Source organism: Oncorhynchus nerka, linkage group LG12, assembly GCF_034236695.1.
Source record: "Oncorhynchus nerka isolate Pitt River linkage group LG12, Oner_Uvic_2.0, whole genome shotgun sequence".
NCBI classification, from domain to species: domain Eukaryota; kingdom Metazoa; phylum Chordata; class Actinopteri; order Salmoniformes; family Salmonidae; genus Oncorhynchus; species Oncorhynchus nerka.
Genome location: NC_088407.1, coordinates 84,627,280 through 84,648,062, shown reverse-complemented (window position 1 = coordinate 84,648,062; position 20,783 = coordinate 84,627,280). Strand labels below are relative to the sequence as shown.

The 20,783-nt window shown below is 47.4% G+C and overlaps 1 protein-coding gene and 1 pseudogene across 1 annotated transcript in view; one reads left to right on the top strand and one right to left on the bottom strand.

The window, feature by feature from the left end:
- The window catches only part of LOC115126724 (retinitis pigmentosa 1-like 1 protein), a 34,071-nt gene extending 21,949 nt beyond the window's left edge, over positions 1–12,122 (bottom strand). The window contains exon 1 of the mRNA XM_065025028.1: positions 11,654–12,122. The gene's annotated coding sequence lies outside the window, so the exon portion shown is untranslated. The remainder of the gene's footprint in view (positions 1–11,653) is intronic.
- On the top strand, positions 9,656–15,696 carry LOC135574143 (uncharacterized; annotated as a pseudogene).
- Positions 15,697–20,783: the final 5,087 nt, after the last annotated feature.

Here is a 20,783-nt window from a genome sequence, read left to right as displayed (position 1 = left end):
TGGCCAATAGTTTAACTCTTTCTAGCTTATTGATCCTTCATACAGTATTGTGGAACATTAGAACTACAGAGACTGGCCAATAGTTTAACTCTTTCTAGCTTATTGATGCATCATGATGGTACAAAACTGTCTTTTTGATGGTCACAGAATCCTAGAATCAGATAACACATGAAAGGACCACAGAAACACACACTGAGTATATAAACATTATGAACACCAGCTGTTTCCATGACACAGACTGACCAGGTGAATCCAGGTGAAAGCTCTGATCCCTTATTGTCACCTTTTACATCCACTTCAAATCAGTGTAGATGAAGGGGAGGAGACGGGTTAAATAATCATTTTTAAGCCTTGAGACAATTGAGACATGGAATGTGTGTGTGTCATTCAGAGGGTGAAGGGGCAAGACAAAATATTGAAGTGCCTTTGAACGGGGTTTGGTAGTAGGTAACAGGAGCACCGGTCAAGAACGACAACGCTTCTGGGTTTTTCACGCGCAACAGTTTCCTGTGTGTATAAACAATGGTCCACCACCCAAAGGACATCCAGCCAACTTGACACAACTGTGGGAAGCATTGGAGTCAACATGGACCAGCATCCCTGTGGAACACTTAACACCTTGTAGTCCACACCCTGAAGAATTGAGGCTGTTCTGAGGGCAAAAGGGAGTGCAACTCCAATATTAGGAAGGTGTTCCTAATGTTTTGTACACTATTGTATAACACACAGACCAACACACACACACACACACACACACACAGACGTATCCTAACTGAAGGTAACAAGGTAAAGAGGTAGGACAGTGCAGACTATGTTTAGAGTCTCTGTTGGTCTGACAATCCTATTTGGGACTTTAAACGGGTCGCACATGATGTTGAGATCATCCCTGCAGCTGTACACACTGACCAAAGGACATTACATAAGCCTGTGTCAAACACGTACACATACATTTCTACCAATTCATTCTAGTAGCCATATAACATTATAACGTATCCATAGATTTCCTGAAATTACTAAACTCAGCAACAACAACAACAACAACAACAACAGCAACAACAACAACGACAACAACAATAACAACAGCAACAACAACGACAACAACAACAAAGTCCCTTTTTCAGGACCCTGTATTTCAAAGATAATGTGTAATAATCCAAATAACGTCACAGATCTTCATTGTAAAGGGTTTGAACACTGTTTCCCCTGCTTGTTCAATGAACCACAAACAATTAATGAACATGCACCTGTGGAACGGTCGTTACGACACTAACAGCTTACAGACGGAAGGCAATTAAAGGTCACAGTTAGGAAAACTTAGGACACTAAAGAGGCCTTTCTACTGACTCTGAAAAACACCAAAAGAAAGATGCCCAGGGTCCCTGCTCATCTGCATGAACGTGCCTTAGGCATGCTGCAAGGAGGCATGAGGACTGCAGATGTGGCCAGGGCAATAAATTGCAATGTCCATACTGTTAGACGCCTAAGACAGCGCTACAGGGAGACAAGACGGACAGCTGATTGACCTCGCAGTGGCAGACCACATGAAACAACCGGCGGGACAGGTACAGAATGGCAATAACAACTGCCCGAGTTACACCAGGAACGCACAATCCCTCCATCAGTGCTCAGACTGTCCGCAATAGGTTGCGAGAGGCTGGACTCAGGGCTTGAAGGCCTGTTGTAGCAGGTCCTCACCAGACATCACCGGCAACAACGTTGCCTATGGGCACAAATCCACCATCACTGGACCAAAAAATGCTCTTCACTGACGAGTCGCGCTTTTGTCTCACCAGGGGTGATGCTCAGATTCGTGTTTAACGTTGAAGGAATGAGCGTTACACCGAGGCCTGTACTCTGGAGCGGGATCCATTTGGAGGTGGAGGGTCTGTCAAGGTCTGGGGCGGCGTGTCATAGCATCATCGGACTGAACTTGTTGTCATTGCAGGCAATCTCAACGCTGTGCGTTACAGGGAAGACATCCTCCTCCCTCATGTGGTACCCTTCCTGCAGGCTCATCCTGACATGACCCTCCAGCATGACAATGCCACCAGCCAAACTGCTCGTTCTGTGCATGATTTCCTGCAAGACAGAAATGTCAGTGTTCTGCCATGGCCAGTGAAGAGCCCGGATCTCAATCCCATTGAGCACGTCTGGGACCTGTTGGATCGGAGGGTGAGGGCTAGGGCCATTTCCCCCAGAAATGTCCTGGAACTTGCAGGTGCCTTGGTAGAAGAGTGGGGTAACATCTCACAGCAAACGCTGGCAAATCTGGTGCAGTCCATGAGGAGGAGATGCACTGCAGTACTTAATGCAGCTGGTGGCCACACCAGATACTGTCTGCAATAGGTTGAGGGCTGACTGTCTCTTTGGATTTTGACCTCCCCTTTGTTCAGGGACACATTATTCCATTTATGTTAGTCATATGTCAGTTTATGTCGCAGTTGTTGAATCTTGTTATGTTCATGCAAATATTTATGTTAAGTTTGCTGAAAATAAACACAGTTGACAGTGAGAGGACGTTTCTTTTTTTGCTGAGTTTAGTTGTAATTAACTATTACAATTGCCTATTGTAATTACCAATAATTGGAAAAGGGGCAAATATATTCAATGAATTCTTAACAAATGGAAAAATATAAGATATATTTTTTCAAACGTTTTTCCATTTATTTATTTTTTCATCCTGAATTAACTGTCTTTAATTCAAATTGACCCCAACCCTGGTAATTCCACGGCCTTTTGCAATCCTACCCCTGATTGAGACTAATGCATTGAGATTAAATGAGCTACAGGCTGGGCAGAAACAACGCCAGACAGTTGGTAGAGCAGATGGTTGAGGGGGTTGGACCACAGTGATGCCACCACCAGGTGGTTGAGTGGGTTGGAGCACGGTGATGCCACCACCAGGTGGTTGAGTGGGATGGAACACGGTGCTGGCACCACCAGGCGGTTGAGTGGGTTGGAGCACGGTGATGCCACCACCAGGTGGTTGAGTGGGATGGAACACGGTGCTGGCACCACCAGGTGGTTGAGTGGGTTGGAGCACGGTGATGCCACCACCAGGTGGTTGAGTGGGATGGAACACGGTGCTTGCACCACCAGGTGGTTGAGTGGGTTGGAGCACAGTGCTGGCAGCACCAGGTGGTTAAGTGGGATGGAACACGGTGCTGGCACCACCAGGCGGTTGAGTGGGATGGAACACGGTGCTGGCACCACCAGGTGGTTGAGTGGGTTGGAGCACGGTGCTGGCACCACCAGGCGGCTGAGTGGGTTGGAGCACGGTGCTGGCACCACCAGGCGGTTGAGTGGGTTGGAGCACGGTGAGGGCACCACCAGATGGTTGAGTGGGATGGAGCACGGTGCTGGCACCACCAGGCGGTTGAGTGGGTTGGAGCACGGTGCTAGAACCACCAGATGGTTGAGTGGGTTGGAGCACGGTGCTGGAACCACCAGATGGTTGAGTGGGATGGAACACGGTGCTGGAACCACCAGATGGTTGAGTGGGATGGAGCACGGTGCTGGAACCACCAGGCGGTTGAGTGGGATGGAACACGGTGCTGGAACCACCAGGGTTGTAGGTCAGAATGTACCTAACCCTAACCTTAACCCTAACCCTAACCTCAACCCTAAACTTAAACCTAACCCTTACCTCAACCCTAACCCTTACCCTAACCTTAAACCTAACCCTTACCTCAACCCTAACCCTTACCCTAACCCTTACCCTAACCCTAGCCCTAACCCTTACCCGAACCCTAACCCTTACCCTAACCCTAACCCTTAAACCTAACCCTAACCCTTAAACCTAACCCTAACCCTTAAACCTAACCCTTAAACCTAACCCTAACGCTTAAACCTAACCCTTAAACCTAACCCTAACCCTAACTCTAACGTTAATTATAACACTAACCCTAACCCTAACCTTAAACCTAACCCTAACTCTAACGTTAATTATAACACTAACCCCCAACCCTTAACTTAAACATAACCCTAACCCTAAACCTTAACTTAAACCTAACCCTTAACTTAAACCTAACCCAAACCCTAACCCTTAACTTAAACCTAAACCTAACCCTAAACCTAACCCTTACCTCAACCCTAACTCTAACGTTAATTACAACACAAACCCCTAATCCTAATTGTAACCCTAATCCTTTAGCCTAAAATAGCCTTAGTCCTCTGGGGACCTGGGAAACGTTCCTTGTTTTAGTTAGCACACACACGCACACACGCACACACGCACACACACACACACACACACACACACACACACACACACACACACACACACACACACTCTCCACCGTCACAGACTCCACATTAAATGCAAATATGATATTCTAGTCAGTTGTTCCCTTGTGCCTATATTGAGTTGCATAGACACCCTTCCCTTCCTAAAAAGGTACAGCATTTAGCCAGAGGATTTCACACAGGACCTGTGACTCTATGAAGAAATGTGTTCTAACAGGTGTCCTGTTGCTCCATGTTCAGTGACCTGACAGAACGTGACAACTACACTACATGGCCAGCATTTTGAATGCTTAGCAGGACAGGAAAAATGGACCAAGTCACACACTTATCAAGACAACACATGGTCATCCCTTGCGCCTCTGATCTGGCAGACTCACTAAACACAATGTCAACTTTTGTCTGGGTGTTGTAGAGTGACCCTGGCTATCTGTAAACTATGTCTGAGTGTTGGAGTGTTCCCCTGGCTATCTGTAAATAATGTCTGAGTGTTGTAGTGTTCCCCTGGCTATCTGTAAATAATGTCTGAGTGTTGGAGTGTACCCCTGGCTATCTGTAAATAATGTCTGAGTGTTGGAGTGTTCCCCTGGCTATCTGTAAATAATGTCTGAGTGTTGGAGTGTACCCCTGGCTATCTGTAAACTATGTCTGAGTGTTGGAGTGTACCCCTGGCTATCTGTAAATAATGTCTGAGTGTTGGAGTGTACCCCTGGCTATCTGTAAATAATGTCTGAGTGTTGGAGTGTACCCCTGGCTATCTGTAAATAATGTCTGAGTGTTGGAGTGTGCCCCTGGCTATCTGTAAATAATGTCTGAGTGTTGGAGTGTACCCCTGGCTATCTGTAAATAATGTCTGAGTGTTGGAGTGTGCCCCTGGCTATCTGTAAATAATGTCTGAGTGTTGTAGTGTGCCCCTGGCTATCTGTAAATAATGTCTGAGTGTTGTAGTGTGCCCCTGGCTATCTGTAAATAATGTCTGAGTGTTGTAGTGTGCCCCTGGCTATCTGTAAATAATGTATGAGTGTTGTAGTGTGCCCCTAGCTATCTGTAAATCATGTCTGAGTGTTGTAGTGTGCCCCTGGCTATCCGTAATTAATGTCTGAGTGTTGTAGTGTGCCCCTGGCTATCTGTAAATAATGTCTGAGTGTTGGAGTGTTCCCCTGGCTATCTGTAAATAATGTCTGAGTGTTGAAGGGTGCCCCTGGCTATCTGTAAATAATGTCTGAGTGTTGGAGTGTTCCCCTGGCTATCTGTAAATAATGTCTGAGTGTTGTAGTGTTCCCCTGGCTATCTGTAAATAATGTCTGAGTGTTGGAGTGTACCCCTGGCTATCTGTAAATAATGTCTGAGTGTTGTAGTGTGTCCATGGCTATCTGTAAATAATGTCTGAGTGTTGTAGGGTGCCCCTGGCTATCTGTAAATAATGTCTGAGTGTTGGAGTGTTCCCCTGGCTATCTGTAAATAATGTCTGAGTGTTGTAGTGTTCCCCTGGCTACCTGTAAATAATGTCTGAGTGTTGGAGTGTACCCCTGGCTATCTGTAAATAATGTCTGAGTGTTGTAGTGTGTCCATGGCTATCTGTAAATAATGTCTGAGTGTTGTAGTGTTCCCCTGGCTATCTGTAAATAATGTCACCCTAATCACCACACACCCTGACCACCACACACCCTAACCACCACACACCCTGACCCCTACACACCCTGACCCCTACACACCCTGACCACCACACACCCTGACCCCTACACACCCTAACCATCATACACACCCTGACCACCACACACCCTGACCACCACACACCCTAACCACCAACACACCACACACCCTGACCCCTACACCCCCTACACACCCTAACCACCACACACCCTGACCCCTACACACCCTGACCATCATACACACCCCTGACCACCACACACCCTGACCACCACACACCCTAACCACCACACACACCCTGACCCCTACACACCCTAACCACCACACACCCTGACCCCTACACACCCTAACCATCATACACACCCTGACCACCACACACCCTGACCACCACACACCCTAACCACCACACACACCCTGACCCCTACACACCCTAACCACCACACACCCTGACCCCTACACACCCTAACCACTACACACCCTGACCACCACACACCCTGACCACCACACACCCTAACCACTACACACCCTGACCCCTACACACCCTAACCACCACACACCCTGACCACCACACACCCTGACCCCTACACCACCCTGACCACCACACACCCTGACCACCACACACCCTGACCCCACACACCCTAACCACTACACACCCTAACCACTACACACCCTGACCACTACACACCCTGACCCCTACACACCCTGACCACCACACACCCTGACCCCTACACACCCTGACCACCACACACCCTGACCCCTACACACCCTAACCACCACAGACCCTAACCACCACACACCCTAACCACCACACACCCTGACCCCTACACACCCTGACCACCACACACCCTGACCCCTACACACCCTAACCACCACACACCCTGACCACCACACACCCTGACCACCACACACCCTGACCCCTACACACCCTGACCACCACACACCCTGACCACCACACACCCTTACCCCTACACACCCTAACCACTACACACCCTAACCACTACACCCCCTGACCACTACACACCCTGACCCCTACACACCCTGACCACCACACACCCTGACCCCTACACACCCTAACCACCACACACCCTGACCACCACACACCCTTACCCCTACACACCCTAACCACTACACACCCTGACCACTACACACCCTGACCCCTACACACCCTGACCACCACACACCCTAACCACTACACACCCTGACCACTACACACCCTGACCCCTACACACCCTGACCACCACACACCCTGACCCCTACACACCCTAACCACCACACACCCTGATCACCACACACCCTGACCACCACACACCCTGACCACTACACACCCTGACCACCACACACCTTAACTTCCAGACATTCTACTCACATAGTCTGGAAACATGATCCAATCAGATAGAAGCAGTCTGAGGGGAATTCCTTCAATTTGTTCTGTGTCTGGCTCACACACTGTACCAGTGTCTGTCTACCTGTACCAGTGTCTGTGTGTGAGAGTGTTTGAGCTAGCCGTGCCTACCGTTAGCCACTAGTCCACACACTGACACTGTGGTTAGCGTTAGCCACTAGTCCACACACTGACACTGTGGTTAGCGTTAGCCACTAGTCCACACACTGACACTGTGGTTAGCGTTAGCATTAGCCTGAAACAGGTTCTAATCCACTCCTGTAAGATGGCTGCTAGCTAATCAGACGTGGAGGGGAGGAGGGGAGAGGTGAAAGAGGAATAGGGAATGAGAGAGGGGGAGGAGAGAAGGAGGGGAGAGGGGGAGGAGGAATAGGGAGGCTAAGGATAGAAAGCAAAGCCTCCTTAATCAGCTGAGATCTGACAGGGTGGGGGGGGGGGGGGGGGTCGACCACACAGAGACATGCACACACAGTTCCATACAGAACACGTTAGTTAGAGAGGGGAGTTGACTGACTAGCTCAGGGAGGCATCAGACAGAGGGAATAGACCACAGAGCATATGGTCATCCTACTGAATCCTACCTGATCCACTTCCCCTGTAATCAGACTGTTGGGGCTTTTAAATCAGGCCTTAGATCTCTATTGGCTGTCCTACCCTTCCTTCTAGACATTGATTGGTGCTTAAATTATATTGTTATATACAGTTGAAGTCGGATGTTTTACAAACAGCTTCAGCCAAATACATTTAAACTCAGTTTTTCACAATTCTTGACATTTAATCCGAGTAAAAATTCTCTGTCTTAGGTCAGTTAGGATCACCACTTTATTATAAGAATGTGAAATGTCAGAATAATAGTAGAGAGAATGATTTATTTTAGCTTTAATTTCTTTCATCACGTTTCCAGTGGGTTAGAAGTTTGCATACACTCATTTAGTATTTGGTAGTATTGCTTTTAAATTGTTTAATTAACTTGGGTCAAATGTTTCGGGTAACCTTCCACAAGCTTCCCACAATAAATTGGGTAAATTTTGTCCCATTCCTCCTGACAGAGCTGGTGTAACTGAGTCAGGTTTCTATTGGATTGAGGTCAGGGCTTTGTGATGGTCACTCCAATACCTTGACTTTGTTGTCCTAAAGCCATTTTGCCACAACTTTGGAAGTATGCTTGGGGTCATTGTCCATTTGGAAGACCCATTTGCGACCAAGCTTTAACTTCCTGACTGATGTCTTGAGATGTTGCTTTAATATATCCACATAATTTTTCTCCTCATGATGCCATCTATTTTGTGAAGTGCACCAGTCCCTCCTGCAGCAATGCACCCCCACAACATGATGCTGCCAGCCCCGTGCTTCACGGTTGGGATGGTGTTCTTCGGCTTGCAGTGGCATCTTCTGTGCTGAGTGGCCTTTCAGATTTTGTCGATATAGGACTCATATTACTGTTGATATAAATACTTTTGTACCTGTTTCCTCCAGCATCTTCACAAGGTCCTTTGCTGTTGTTCTGGGATTGATTTGCACTTTTCGCACCAAAGTACGTTCATCTCTAAGAGACAGAACACATCTCCTTCCTGACTGGTATGACGGCTGCGTGGTCCCATGGTGTTTATAGTTGCGTACTATTGCTTGTACAGATGAACGTGGTACATTTAGGCGTTTGGAAATCGCTCCCAAGGACGAACCAGACCTGTGGTCTACAATTTTTTGCTGAGGTCTTGGCTGATTTATTTGTATTTTTCCATGATGTCAAGCAAAGAGGCACTGAGCTTGAAGGTAGGCCTTGAAATACATCCACAGGTACACGTCCAATGGACTCAAGTTATGTCAATTAGCCTATCAGAACCTTCTATATCCATGACATCATTTTTCGGAATTTTCCAAGCTGTTTAAAGGCACAGTAAACTTGTGTATGTAAACTTCTGACCCACTGGAATTGTGATACAGTGAATTATAAGTGAAATAATCATTATAAGCAGTAATGAGTGAGAATCTACAGCTCATCAGTGAAGCAGCTAAATACAACTCACTTTTCTGAACCACTTTTTTTTTACACAAGTGTTGTGGTATGGGTTCAGGGGTTAGGGGTCAGGGGTCAGGGATCAGGATAGGGATGTTCAACCCTCCTCATGAGGAGAATCTCAATTAAATACTATTCACCTCCTTCTCAAAAACCCATTGGAAGAGAAAGACAGAGGTCCTTCCCCTCTGACCTTCTCCTCCAATGGGTTTTGAGAAGGCAGCAAGGAGAGAGGAGAGAGGACACAAGGAACATGCAACTAAGATTCCCCATGGAGAGCTAACATTCTGTTCCCGTCCTAATCTAACGCACCTGAATCAGGAACTTAATTAGTTGAATCGGGTATGTTAGAGCAAGGCTGGAACAAAAGCATGCACACCCAGAAGCGCTTCAAGAGCAGGCTTGGCCACCCCTGTGTCAGAGCAGAGGGTAGGACTCACAGTTCACAGTGTCTACCAGCTGAAAGGCTCCCTGGTTAGGGATTAGCTAATCCCCCCCTCGTCCTCCCCTTCACACACAAAGAGCACCGTTAGAGAATTACATCTTACTTACATTTTACCAAACAGAGCATTTGAGTCAGAACATTAGGTACTTTATGAGCTTAGATATAAAAGTGTCAGACATCAGAAGCCTAGGAGGTGAGACTGTCTGTTGGATACCAGAGGAAGTCTCTCTCTCGCTCCTCCTCTCTCTCTGTCTCTTTCTCTCTCTCTCTCTCTGTCTCCTGTCTGTATACTCTCTCCTGTCTGTCTGTCTGTCTGTCTGTCTGTCTGTCTGTCTGTCTGTCTGTCTGTCTGTCTGTCTGTCTGTCTGTCTGTCTGTCTGTCCTTTATGCCTCTCTCTCTCTATCACGCCCCTCTGGTTATTACTGAAGGAGAGGCAACCAGAGAGCCCTCTGCTCGTAAGAGAGGTTGATGCTCTCTCTCAGAGCTAGAGAGCCCTCTGCTCGTAAGAGAAGTTGATGCTTTCTCTCAGAGCCAGAGAGCCCTCTACTGGTAAGAGAGGTTGATGCTTTCTCTCAGAGCCAGAGAGAAAGCGCCTCCTGTGTGGGTTTTATTCAGATCCGCCTTGGCAATTTTGAGACACCAGCTCCACTATCTGTGAAACTGGAGTGTTTGTGTGTGTGTGTGTGTGTGTGTGTGTGTGTGTGTGTGTGTGTGTGTGTGTGTGTGTGTGTGTGTGTGTGTGTGTGTGTGTGTCTGTGTGTGTGTGTGGCCCCTTGAGTATGACAGCCTGTCAACTTCCTGTGACGACAAGACCTAGACAGGAAGTGTTTCTCCTGGGAGTTCAAATGCATAGCTCTGGCTGCACCTCAACCATAATTCACCACCTTCCTGTTTCCTCCCTCCTTACTCTCCTCTCCTCCCCCCTCCCCTCCTCTCCTCTCCTCTCCTCTCCTCCTCTCCTCTCCTCTCCTCTCTCTGACCCTCATCCCTTCCTAAGCAGCTGTGACTCATCTGAACAAACATCCTAATCCACCTCACCACTGGAGCTATAGGTCTAATACACACACACACACACACACACACACACACACACACACACAACTCCTCAGGTCAGTTACCAGAAACAGGTGATTCAACCAGTCAACTCCCCAGGTCAGTTACCAGAAACAGATGATTCAACCAGTCAACTCCCCAGGTCAATTACCAGAAACAGATGATTCAGCCAATCAACTCCCCAGGTCAGTTACCAGAAACAGATGATTCAGCCAGTCAACTCCCCAGGTCAGTTACCAGAAACAGATGATTCAACCAGTCAACTCCCCAGGTCAGTTACCAGAAACAGATGATTCAGCCAATCAACTCCCCAGGTCAGTTACCAGAAACAGATGATTCAGCCAATCAACTCCCCAGGTCAGTTACCAGAAACAGATGATTCAGCCAGTCAACTCCTCAGGTCAGTTACCAGAAACAGATGATTCAGCCAGTCAACTCCTCAGGTTTGTTACTAGAAACAGCTGATTCAGCCAGTCAACTCCCCAGGTCAGTTACCAGAAACAGATGATTCAGCCAATCAACTCCCCAGGTCAGTTACCAGAAACAGATGATTCAGCCAATCAACTCCCCAGGTCATTTACCAGAAACATATGATTCAGCCAGTCAACTCCCCAGGTCAGTTACTAGAAACAGATGATTCAGCCAATCAACTCCCCAGGTCAGTTACCAGAAACAGATGATTCAGCCAATCAACTCCCCAGGTCAGTTACCAGAAACGGATGATTCAGCCAATCAACTCCCCAGGTCAGTTACCAGAAACAGATGATTCAGCCAGTCAAATCCTCACTGCAGGATGTAGGGCTTTTATCAACCAAGTGTCTTCTACAGGTATATGTGTCTTACATTCTCCTCTAGTCGGTTGATTACCACCACACCCCTCTGCCTCACGGGAAGAAGCTGCGTCTCAGACGTAATCCATAGATACGGAACGGTAAACTCCAGTTCAGATACGGAACGATAAACTCCAGTTCAGATACGGAACGGTAAACTCCAGTTCAGATACGGAACGGTAAACTCCAGTTCAGATACGGAACGATAAACTCCAGTTCAGATACGGAACGGTAAACTCCAGTTCAGATACGGAACGGTAAACTCCAGTTCAGATACGGAACGATAAACTCCAGTTCAGATACGGAACGGTAAACTCCAGTTCAGATACGGAACGGTAAACTCCAGTTCAGATACGCAACACTAAACTCCAGGTGTGCCTCTTCTATCTGTGCACGAGGGAGTATTAGTCCCATGTCCCAGTCTGAACAACGCGTTCTCTTCCTCCGTTACTGACCCCCGAAAATAACGGCAGGTGCATTGTTGTCCTCCTCGCGCTGTTGCTCACTCTATTTAGCTAATTATGATCCCCAGGACACGACAGTGCAGGAGAGAAGGAGGGGTGGGATTCATAAGAGGATTAGAACGCCTGAGCCATCTGTGTTCAGGGGGAATTAACCACTACTGTACCGTACACACAATCAGGCAGACAGACAGAGACAGACACACACACAAGCACTGATACACGCAGACACACACACAAACAAAGACAGAAAGACAGAAGTACAGACATACAGACATACAGACACAGAAAACACCAAAAGGTGTAATGACATTGGGCGTTTGTCATTGGGTCTACACTCTTCTAGCCTGAATGAATGTACAGTGGGGCAAAAAAGTATTTAGTCAGCCACCAATTGTGCAAGTTCTCCCACTTAAATAGATGAGAGAGGCCTGTAATTTTCATCATAGGTACACTTCAACTATGACAGACAAAATTAGAAAAAAACATCCAGAAAATCACGTATGATTTTTAATGAATTTATTTGCAAATTATGGTGGAAAAAAGTATTTGGTCACCTACAAACAAGCATGATTTCTGGCTCTCACAGACCTGTAACTTCTTCTTTAAGAGGCTCCTCTGTCCTCCACTCGTTGCACTGTACATGTTTATGAATCATGCAGCCAAATTTCAAGCCAAATTGTGACGTGAAGAATAATCATCTAGTCCAGCGCCTTCAGTTCACATCTCTTGACTTTTTCCACATTTTGTTGTGTTACAACCTGAATTTAAAATTGCTTAAATGGATATTTTGTGTCACTGGCTTACTCACAACACCCCATAATGTCAAAGTAGAATTATGTTTTTCAAAAGTTTATCAAATGAATTGAACATGAAAAGCTGAAATGTCTTGAGTCAAAAAGTATTCAACCCCTTTGTTATGGCCTAAATAAGTTCAGGAGTAAAAATGTGCTTAACAAGTCACATAATAAGTTGCATGTGTGCAATAAAAGTGTTTAACATGATTTTTGAATGACTACCTCATCTATGTACCCCACACATACAACTGTTTGTAATGTTCCTCAGTTAAGTAGTGAATTTCAAACACAGATTCAACCACAATGTCCAGGGAGGTTTTCCAATGCCTCACAAGGAAGGGCACCTATTGGTAGACGGGTAAAAATAAGAAACGGACATTGAATATGTCTTTGAGCCTGGTGAAGTTAATAATTGCACATTGGATGGTGTATCAATACACCCAGACACTACAAATATACAGACGTCCTTCCTAACTCAGTTGCCAGGAAGGAAGGAAGGAAAGAAGGAAGGAAGGAAGGAAGGAAGGAAGGAAGGAAGGAAGGAAGGAAGGAAGGAAGGAAGGAAGGAAGGAAGGAAGGAAGGAAACTGCTCAGGGATTTCACCATGAGGCCAATGGCGACTATAAAACAGTAACAGAGTTTAATGGCTGTGATAGGAGAAAACTGAGGATGGATCAACAACATTGTAGTTACTCCACAATACTAACCTGATTGACAGAGTGAAAAGAAGGAAGCCTGTAGAGAATAAAAATATTAGAAAAACATTCTGTTTACTGCAATGTATTAAAGTAATACTGCAAAAGATGTGGCAAAGCAATAAACCTTTTGTCCTGAATACAATACAACACATTACCTCATATCACTCCAAATTTTCAAGCATAGTGGTGGCTGCACCATGTTATGGGTCTGCTTGTAATCGTTAAGGACTGGGGAGTTTTTCAGGATAGAAAATAAATGGAATGGAGCTAAGCACAGGCAAAATCCTAGAGGAAAACCTGGTTCAATCTGCTTTCCAACAGTCCACCGATACTTTCTGAAGGCACTATATACAATGTATATTTTCGTAAAATGCAGACTTCATATGGATAAATTGGTTTCCAGAGCTCTGTTAACTCTACTGTGTTTTGTCAAAGAGTGGATGGTGTGCTAATGCTGAGTGGTCACTTCTCGTGGCTGGAGTTCCTGGGGGAGATTTATATGGCAGAGCCATCAGCAGTTTGTTTACAACTGTGCCAAGTTTGTGTCGGATCGCGGCCTGCCCCGGAGCGCTGTCAGATCAATAGCCGGGATGATCCGAGACCTGTTCCCTCAGCTAGCTGGTCAGTCAGATCTTTAACCTTTATTCAGCGATTCTTAGACTTTTTTCACCTCGAGAAGTTGACCATCCTCCAGTGACCCAAATCGTCCACCAACAACCAAAATTAAGAAGAAACTGTTTGTGATTCTAGATACATTCTCATAACTTGTCACCCACCTCTGACATGCCCAGGGCTCACTTTGGGTCCCAAACCATAGTTGAAGAAACCCTGCCTTTCTTATATTGATATATTGCATGTTTATTTCCCCTAGAATGGACTTGCCCAAAATGCTTTCCTTAATCTCTGATTGGCTGACAGTGTTTGCCCCGCCTCCCTCCTGTTCACCAGAGCACACTCTTCCACTTCCTAACTGACACCTGTGTCACTGGGCGTGTGTCTGTGTTGAAGTGATGGTGTATATACACAAAGTTCTGTTGCCATCATCTAAGCAAATGTTGCTACAAGCTGTGGTGGGCGGAACCAGTCACCTGTCAATCAGACAGAAACACCTGGAGGTGGAAGTACCACCCTACACCCTTCCCCCAGGCACAGGTGATATAGAACGTGTGTGTGTGTGGTTCCACTCTCTCTCTCTGGACGATGATGAGTGTGTTCTGTCTCTCTGGACAATGATGAGGATGTTCTGTCTCTCAGGGTGATGATGTGGGTGTTCTGTCTCTCAGGGTGATGATGTGGATGTTCTGTCTCTCAGGGTGATGATGTGGGTGTTCTGTCTCTCAGGGTGATGATGAGGATGTTCTGTCTCTCAGGGTGATGATGTGGGTGTTCTGTCTCTCAGGGTGATGATGTGGGTGTTCTGTCTCTCAGGGTGATGATGAGGATGTTCTGTCTCTCAGGGTGATGATGTGGGTGTTCTGTCTCTCAGGGTGATGATGAGTGTACTGTCTCTCAGGGTGATGATGAGGATGTTCTGTCTATCAGGGTGATGATGTGGGTGTTCTGTCTCTCAGAGTGATGATGGGGGTGTTCTGTCTCTCAGAGTGATGATGAGGGTGTTCTGTCTCTCAGAGTGATGATGAGGGTGTTCTGTCTCTCAGAGTGATGATGAGGGTGTTCTGTCTCTCAGGGTGATGATGTGGGTGTTCTGTCTCTCAGGGTGATGATGTGGGTGTTCTGTCTCTCAGTGTGATGATGAGGATGTTCTGTCTCTCAGGGTGATGATGAGTGTGTTCTGTCTCTCAGGGTGATGATGAGTGTGTACTGGCTCTCAGGGTGATGATGAGGATGTTCTGTCTATCAGGGTGATGATGAGTGTGTTCTGTCTCTCAGGGTGATGATGAGGATGTTCTGGCTCTCAGGGTGATGATGAGGATGTTCTGTCTATCAGGGTGATGATGAGGATGTTCTGTCTCTCAGGGTGATGATGAGTGTGTACTGTCTCTCAGGGTGATGATGAGGATGTTCTGTCTCTCAGGGTGATGATGAGTGTGTACTGTCTCTCAGGGTGATGATGAGTGTACTGTCTCTCAGGGTGATGATGAGTGTACTGTCTCTCAGGGTGATGATGAGGATGTTCTGTCTCTCAGGGTGATGATGAGGATGTTCTGTCTCTCAGGGTGATGATGAGGATGTTCTGTCTCTCAGGGTGATGATGTGGGTGTTCTGTCTCTCAGGGTGATGATGAGTGTACTGTCTCTCAGGGTGATGATGAGGATGTTCTGTCTATCAGGGTGATGATGTGGGTGTTCTGTCTCTCAGAGTGATGATGGGGGTGTTCTGTCTCTCTGGACAATGATGAGGATGTTCTGTCTCTCAGGGTGATGATGTGGATGTTCTGTCTCTCAGGGTGATGATGAGTGTACTGGCTCTCAGGGTGATGATGAGGATGTTCTGTCTATCAGGGTGATGATGAGGATGTTCTGTCTCTCAGGGTGATGATGAGTGTGTAATGTATCTCAGGGTGATTATGTGGGTGTTCTGTCTCTCAGGGTGATGATGTGGGTGTTCTGTCTCTCAGGGTGATGATGTGGGTGTTCTGTCTCTCAGGGTGATGATGAGGATGTTCTGTCTCTCAGGGTGATGATGAGGGTGTACTGTCTCTCAGGGTGATGATGAGTGTGTACTGGCTCTCAGGGTGATGATGAGGATGTTCTGTCTATCAGGGTGATGATGAGGATGTTCTGTCTCTCAGGGTGATGATGTGGGTGTTCTGTCTCTCAGGGTGATGATGAGTGTACTGTCTCTCAGGGTGATGATGAGGATGTTCTGTCTATCAGGGTGATGATGAGTGTGTTCTGTCTCTCAGAGTGATGATGAGGGTGTTCTGTCTCTCAGGGTGATGATGTGGGTGTTCTGTCTCTCAGGGTGATGATGTGGGTGTTCTGTCTCTCAGTGTGATGATGAGGATGTTCTGTCTCTCAGGGTGATGATGAGTGTGTTCTGTCTCTCAGGGTGATGATGAGTGTGTACTGGCTCTCAGGGTGATGATGTGGGTGTTCTGTCTCTCAGGGTGATGATGAGTGTGTACTGGCTCTCAGGGTGATGATGAGGATGTTCTGTCTCTCAGGGTGATGATGAGGATGTTCTGTCTCTCAGGGTGATGATGAGGATGTTCTGTCTATCAGGGTGATGATGAGGGTGTATGTTCTGTCTATCAGGGTGATGATGAGGGTGTGAGGCTGATGTGGTGTTCTGTCTCTCAGGGTGGTGTTCTGTCTCTCAGGGTGATGATGAGTGTACTGTCTCTCAGGGTGATGATGAGGGTGTTCTGTCTCTCAGGGTGATGATGAGTGTGTAATGTCTCTCAGGGTGATGATGTGGGTGTTCTGTCTCTCAGGGTGATGATGTGGGTGTTCTGTCTCTCAGGGTGATGATGAGGATGTTCTGTCTCTCAGGGTGATGATGAGTGTACTGTCTGTCAGGGTGATTATGTGGGTGTTCTGTCTCTCAGGGTGATGATGTGGGTGTTCTGTCTCTCAGGGTGATGATGAGGATGTTCTGTCTCTCAGGGTGATGATGAGTGTGTAATGTCTCTCAGGGTGATTATGTGGGTGTTCTGTCTCTCAGGGTGATGATGTGGGTCTTCTGTCTCTCAGGGTGATGATGTGGGTGTTCTGTCTCTCAGGGTGATGATGTGGGTGTTCTGTCTATCAGGGTGATGATGAGGATGTTCTGTCTCTCAGGGTGATGATGAGTGTGTACTGTCTCTCAGGGTGATGATGAGGATGTTCTGTCTCTCAGGGTGATGATGTGGATGTTCTGTCTCTCAGGGTGATGATGTGGGTGTTCTGTCTCTCAGGGTGATGATGAGTGTTCTGTCTCTCAGGGTGATGATGTGGGTGTTCTGTCTCTCAGGGTGATGATGTGGGTGTTCTGTCTCTCAGGGTGATGATGTGGGTGTTCTGTCTCTCAGGGTGATGATGTGGGTGTTCTGTCTTTCAGGTCATGAGTGATGATGATGAGGGTGTACTGTCTCTCAGGGTGATGATGTGGGTGTTCTGTCTCTCAGGGTGATGATGAGGGTGTTCTGTCTCTCAGGCTGATGATGTGGGTGTTCTGTCTCTCAGGGTGATGATGTGGGTGTTCTGTCTCTCAGGGTGATGATGAGGTGTTCTGTCTCTCAGGTTGATGTGGGTGTTCTGTCTCTCAGGGTGATGATGAGGATGTTCTGTCTCTCAGGGTGATGATGAGGATGTTCTGTCTCTCAGGGTGATGATGAGGGTGTTCTGTCTCTCAGGGTGATGATGTGGGTGTTCTGTCTCTCAGGGTGATGATGAGGGTGTTCTGTCTCTCAGGGTGATGATGAGGGTGTTCTGTCTCTCAGGGTGATGATGTGGGTGTTCTGTCTCTCAGGGTGATGATGTGGGTGTTCTGTCTCTCAGGGTGATGATGAGGGTGTTCTGTCTCTCAGGGTGATGATGAGGGTGTTCTGTCTCTCAGGGTGATGATGATGGGTGTTCTGTCTCTCAGGGTGATGATGTGGGTGTTCTGTCTCTCAGGGTGATGATGTGGGTGTTCTGTCTCTCAGGGTGATGATGTGGGTGTTCTGTCTCTCAGGGTGATGATGAGGGTGTTCTGTCTCTCAGGGTGATGATGAGGGTGTTCTGTCTCTCAGGGTGATGATGAGGATGTTCTGTCTCTCAGGGTGATGATGAGGATGTTCTGTCTCTCAGGGTGATGATGATGAGGGTGTTCTGTCTCTCAGGGTGATGATGATGATGAGTGGTGTTCTGTCTCTCAGGGTGATGATGTGGGTGTTCTGTCTCTCAGGGTGATGATGTGGGTGTTCTGTCTCTCAGGGTGATGATGTGGGTGTTCTGTCTCTGATGATGTGGGTGTTCTGTCTCTCAGGGTGATGATGAGGGTGTTCTGTCTCATGATGATGAGGTGTTCTGTCTCTCAGGGTGATGATGTGGGTGTTCTGTCTCTCAGGGTGATGATTGTTCTGTCTCAGGGTGATGATGTGTACTGTCTCAGTGATCTGTCTCTCAGGGTGATGATGTGGGTGTTCTGTCTCTCAGGGTGATGATGAGGGTGTTCTGTCTCTCAGGGTGATGATGTGGGTGTTCTGTCTCTCAGGGTGATGATGAGTGTACTGTCTCTCAGGGTGTGATGTGGGTGTTCTGTCTCTCAGGGTGATGATGTGGGTGTTCTGTCTCTCAGGGTGATGATGAGGATGGGTGTTCTGTCTCTCAGGGTGATGATGTGGGTGATGATGATGTGTCTCTCAGGGTGTTCTGTCTCTCAGGGTGATGATGTGGGTGTTCTGTCTCTCAGGGTGATGATGAGGGTGTTCTGTCTCTCAGGGATGATGATGATGATGATGTGGGTGTTCTGTCTCTCAGGGTGATGATGTGGATGTTCTGTCTCTCAGGGTGATGATGAGGGTGTTCTGTCTCTCAGGGTGATGATGAGTGATGATGAGGGTGTATCTCAGGGTGATGATGTGGGTGTTCTGTCTCTCAGGGTGATGATGGTGATGATGTGGGTGTTCTGTCTCTCAGGGTGATGATGTGAGGTGTTCTGTCTCTCAGGGTGATGATGATGAGTCTCTCAGGGTGATGTGTTCTGTCTCTCAGGGTGATGATGATGTGGATGGGTGTTCTGTCTCTCAGGTGATCAGGGTGATGATGAGGATGTTCTGTCTCTCAGGGTGATGATGAGGATGTTCTGTCTCTCAGGGTGATGATGTGGATGTTCTGTCTCTCAGGGTGATGATGTGGGTGTTCTGTCTCTCAGGGGTGATGATGATGATGTGTGTTCTGTCTCTCAGGGTGATGATGTGGGTGTTCTGTCTCTCAGGTGATGATGTGGGTGTTCTGTCTCTCAGGTGAGGATGTGTGTTCTGTCTCTCAGATGGGTGATGATGATGAGGTGTTCTGTCTCTCAGGGTGATGATGTGGGTGTTCTGTCTCTCAGGGTGATGATGAGGGTGTTCTGTCTCTCAGGCTGTTCTGTCTCTCAGGGTGATGATGTGGGTGTTCTGTCTCTCAGGGTGATGATGAGGATGTTCTGTCTCTCAGGGTGATGATGTTCTGGGGTGTTCTGTCTCTCAGGGTGATGATGAGTGTTCTGTCTCTGGATGATGAGGATGTTCTCTATCAGGGTGATGATGAGGATGTTCTGTCTCTCAGGGTGATGATGAGTGTGTACTGTATCTCAGGGTGATTATGTGGGTGTTCTGTCTCTCAGGGTGATGATGTGGGTGTTCTGTCTCTCAGGGTGATGATGTGGGTGTTCTGTCTCTCAGGGTGATGATGAGGATGTTCTGTCTCTCAGGGTGATGATGAGGGTGTACTGTCTGATGATGAGTGTGAGGGTGATGTGTTCTGTCTATCAGGGTGATGATGAGGATGTTCTGTCTCTCAGGGTGATGATGTGGGTGTTCTGTCTCTCAGGGTGATGATGAGTGTTCTGTCTCTCAGGGTGATGATGAGGATGTTCTGTCTCTCAGGGTGATGATGAGTGTGTTCTGTCTCTCAGGGTGATGATGTGGGTGTTCTGTCTCTCAGGGTGATGATGTGGGTGTTCTGTCTCTCAGGGTGATGATGAGGATGTTCTGTCTCTCAGGGTGATGATGAGTGTGTTCTGAGGGTGATGATGATGTTCTGTCTCTCAGGGTGATGATGAGTGTGTGGGTGATGATGAGGATGTTCTGTCTCTCAGGGTGATGTCTGTCATGATTATGTGGGTGTTCTGTCTCTCAGGGTGATGATGTGGGTGTTCTGTCTCTCAGGGTGATGATGTGGGTGTTCTGTCTCTCAGGGTGATGATGAGTGTATGTTCTGTCTGTCTCAGGGTGATGATGAGTGGGTGTTCTGTCTCTCAGGGTGATGATGAGGATGTTCTGTCTCTCAGGGTGATGATGAGGGGTGATGATGAGGATGTTCTGTCTCTCATGTTCTGTCTCTCAGGGTGATGATGATGTGAGTGTTCTGTCTCTCAGGGTGATGTTCTGTCTCTCAAGTGATGATGGGTGTTCTGTCTCTCAGGGTGATGATGTGGGTGTTCTGTCTCTCAGGGTGATGATGAGGATGTTCTGTCTCTCAGGGTGATGATGAGTGTACTGTCTCTCAGGGTGATGATGTGGGTGTTCTGTCTCTCAGGGTGATGATGTGGGTGTTCTG